The 4,158-nt window shown below is 41.7% G+C and overlaps 1 protein-coding gene across 1 annotated transcript in view; it reads right to left on the reverse strand.

Annotated features, from left to right (window-relative positions):
* RPTN (repetin) overlaps nt 1–4,158 on the reverse strand; it is a 34,133-nt gene that overhangs the window by 25,487 nt on the left and 4,488 nt on the right. The gene's annotated exons all lie outside the window — the stretch shown is intronic.

The following is a 4,158-nucleotide window of genomic DNA, read 5'->3' on the forward strand; positions in this document are numbered from 1 at the left end:
AAAAAAAAAAATTGATTTCAGTGCAATGTAATAACTTCTATACAGATGATAGGTCCAGAAGGTGCTGCTAGTCAGTAGAATGGGTAGGACTTTGGCAGACAAAGATCAGAGAGCATTTAAATGGAGGAAATGGTATAAGCAAAGGTATGGAGACTGGGAAGTTGTCCAGTTAGATTGCAATCTAGGGGCATTGTGGGAAATGGGTTGGAAATGTACACTAAAGCCAGATCATGGAGGGCCTGGATGACAAAAAAATCTGCTCTGACCAGGTCAGCTAAATTATAGTACCTTAGGGGGTCTGAGATAAGTCAGTAGTCACGTCCACCTGTCCTGGAAAGCGTTATCACGAGACCATTTTTACTTAGAAGCAGATGCAATGGCACCAGAAAGTCATGAAATAACCTAAAATGCTTCTTGCCAACCTTGTCCTAGATTCCTGCATTCAGGATTTAAGCTAGTAACAATCCCAAATCTGTACGTCATGTACAACCAATAGAAGAGCTGATGAGGTAGTTAGGCAGGGCTGTTCTCTTCTCTCTCTTCTTCGATTCTTCCCTCTTCTTGTGATCATACAGTGCTGATCTCTACCAGACCCCTTCAGGGCACATTTCTCAGGGTGACCTGACCTATGTGCTTCCCCGGTTGCAGTTGTCATATCAGCTCAATAAATGCTATGCTTTATACGTTCGACTTCAGTTTCTTTTAGGTTAACAGATTCTATGAGCATTCAATCAACACATATTTATTGGGCATGTATCTTAGGCTATGTTCTAGATGCAGAGGGTACAGTAGCAAATAAGACCAAAATCCTTGTCCTTATGAGCCTTGCATTCCAGTAGGAAGAAAAAGATAATAAATGAGTAATATAAAAACAAGACATTAAATATGAAAAATGCCAAGAAAAACAATAAGAAGAAGGAGTCTGTGGTAGAGAGTGATGGGAGGATACATTTTCATTTAGATGAAATGTCAGAGAAAGTTTCTCTGCTGAGGGGACTTTTTTGCTGAGACCTGAATGAAATAAGGAGCCAGCCACATAAAGATTAGGGAGCTCTTCTGAACAAAAGAAACAGCTGGTTCAAAGGTCTTCAGGTGGGAACCAACTCGTCTTGCTAGAATCGTGGAAAGAAGGCCAGAGTGATTGGAAAACAGTGAATGCAGAGGAAAGTGGTGAAAGATGAGGTCTGGTGGGCCCTCTTCTGTAGAAAGGCCCTGGGAAGGATGTTGGATTTTACTCTCAGTATGGAGGGAAACTACTGAGAATTTCAAGCAAGGAGTGACATGATGTGGTTTACATTGAGCAGTGTAGATGATCCACTCAATGTCTCTGTGAACCCTGAGCAGCTTGCAGATTTTTGAGCCTTCTCACCCCTATGCTCCACTCTGCTGGGGAGGGTCTAAGATATAGAGAAAACTTGTGAAGAAGACTCGTCTTACTCCTGAAGAAATATGCCATTTAAACAGCAGCCGGAATGTGGACATTGCATTGATCTTGAGGCCCAGGACAGCCATGGCCCTTCTCATTCCCCTTCCCACCAGGATCATGGTCCTAGCTTAGATGCCTCCTTCTGTGAAAGCCTTTCTTAATCCTTCCAGGCACAGCATCTACTCCCTTCTTGGTGTCATAACAGCAGTTTTCTTATGCTTTGTGTAATGGCTGCTTGCTGTATATATCTTTCTTACTATATTTTAATCTTCCTGAGAAAAGGGGATTTTGTTATGAGTTGTTTCATTCTTCCTATGGTGAATATAATCTGATGGCTCTCAGCATCCTTTCCTATCTCCTTTTATATTTCCTAGACTTCCTTGCAGCTAGAGTTCTGGATGTGAATTAATGATTTTCCAGTTGGGTATGTTTGCATATTTGGAAGGTGAGAGTGATTTGGAGGCCATCACACTGTGATTTTGGCTATTCCTTTTGGGAAACAGGTTATAGAAACATTGATGCTGACAAGGCAATTTTGGTAGCAATACCAGCAGCTTCTGGATCCCAAGTTTCTGATTCCTGGATTACAGCTTTGGTAATGTATTAAACTCAGCAGTTCCAGGGGTCACTTGCTAATTTCTAATAATTCAGCCCTCATCATTCTAGTCATTAAATACTTTATTGTTTAAAATACCTAATAAAGTTACTGTTTCATTCATTGAACCCTGACTAAATGAGGGGTTCATTCAGTCTATCTTGTCTGTTCTTGTATTTTATATGCAGTAGATGCCCAATAAATGTTCAGTTGAATTTATTCTGAAGACATACTGATTTTCTCCATCTGCCCATCTATTCAACAATCAATGAGTGCCACTAGGCATCAGTGGCTGTACTAAGTGCTGAGCAGTACAAAGTTGAGTAAAATATGGTCTATTCTCTTTCTGGGAGGGGAGATAATTACAATAGAGAGTGGGCCAAATGATATAGCAGAAGTGAGTGGGAACTTAGAGAAAGGAGTTCACTTCACTTGAAGTGTTCAGGAAGGGTGCCCTGAAGAGGTGATGTTTTAGTTGGGACTCAGAAGATGCCTAGGTTTTTGCCAGGCAGTAAATGGCAGGGAGAATTCATGAAAGACCATGTTGTACTAAGAAAAGGCCAACATGGCTTTGGAGCATGTTTTGGAGCTCCTCGGCATGGCTGGAGCATTGGATGTTCCTGGGAAATGCCTTTCATGAGATTAGACTGAGTAGGTCATCTGCGTTAGATAGCTAAGGAATGTGTGCCATGCAAAGGAATGTGAGCTCTATTCTAAAGTTACTGGGGAGCCACTGAGGAGAAAGGGAGTTAAGGCAGTGGAGATGGAGATGTGAGAAGAGACTCAAGAATTGTGGAGGGTGTAGAGTTGGCCAGACTTAATGACCGTTCGTATGTGGTGAATGAGTAGCAAGGGCCAGACATGATTCCTTGGTATGGTGTTGGGGGAGAGCTGAAAATTATATTTAGGTAAGTTCCATTTTAACTCTTATTTGTTTCATATTAATTCTTATTTATTTATTTATTTTTAGTTCCTGGGAACTCAGGGAACAAAAAAAGATTTTAGGAGTCAAGAAATTAAGTCTTATTCTTGGAAAATGGCCCATAAGTCAAGATAGCACAGTCCCACGGTGAAGAAGGAAAAGAGTCACTAAAATTATTGCTCACCAATCATTTATTGGGCATTTTAATACAATTCCATAGTCTGCACATAGATTTTCTTGAGAAGGGTTTTCAGGCCTAGGGGGCTATGGATTGACAGTTTTGGCTTCTTCTAATCTGCAAACATGTGACATATGCTTTCTCTCTACTTTATATAATGAGGAACTAGAAAGGCATCGAGTTGGACCAGGTCCAGTGAGCGCTAGTGAAAGATGCTCAATGGAGAGTCCCTCTGGTAAGGAGTAGGAGCCTGGGCGTGAGAGACATTGTCAACTTCAGAGATTTCATCTGTGGTCTCTGGCTCTCTAGCAGCCTCTCGCTGTGTTTCATTCTAGTCTAGACCACAAGGCTTGCAATTCCAGATGTTTTATTCACAGGAGCCAAAGCTCACTAAAACCCCAGGTTTCCTCTCCTCAGTTGTAATGTGAATCTTCAGAATACATTTCCTGTTTCTAAACTTCAGGCAGAAGTATTCTACTCTTCAGTGATCCCACCAAGTCACACCTGCACAGATGGCAAACCAGGAAATGATTTAAATCCCCAAGCTGATTAAAATTAAAAACTGATTATTTCACCCAATTGGCCACTTAGATTTCACCCAACTAGAAAACCTGAGAATTGCTGCTGAAAGAACTGAAAGGCCCTAAAAGTGAATAACAGTCCCCAAAAGCATCCTTGTGGGTAGATAGAGGATAGAGGAAGGATATACATTTTCCATTCTTACTCAGAAGGAAAGATGAACTTGGCATGTAGGTTTCTACCTTGGCTTCATGTTGCTTTAGCTCTGGTGCTCACATAACCTAGTACTGATATGATTTCTGCTCTTGTACATAGTCATAGAGTGGGTTAGAAGCAATGGCTGCCTTGGTGGGGTGACCTCCACTCTGTTCTCTTCTTTGGGGCTGCCCATCACTCTGGATTGGATGGAAGGCTGGCTCACTGCGTCTTCCCTGTGAGCCTTGGCTCTGGTCATCCTCATTCATGTGGAAATTTTCTCTGTTAAGATAGTTTCCCTGGGTTCCTTGGGATTGTTGATC

This window comes from Galeopterus variegatus, unplaced genomic scaffold, assembly GCF_000696425.1.
Source record: "Galeopterus variegatus unplaced genomic scaffold, G_variegatus-3.0.2 Scaffold1480, whole genome shotgun sequence".
Lineage (NCBI taxonomy): Eukaryota > Metazoa > Chordata > Mammalia > Dermoptera > Cynocephalidae > Galeopterus > Galeopterus variegatus.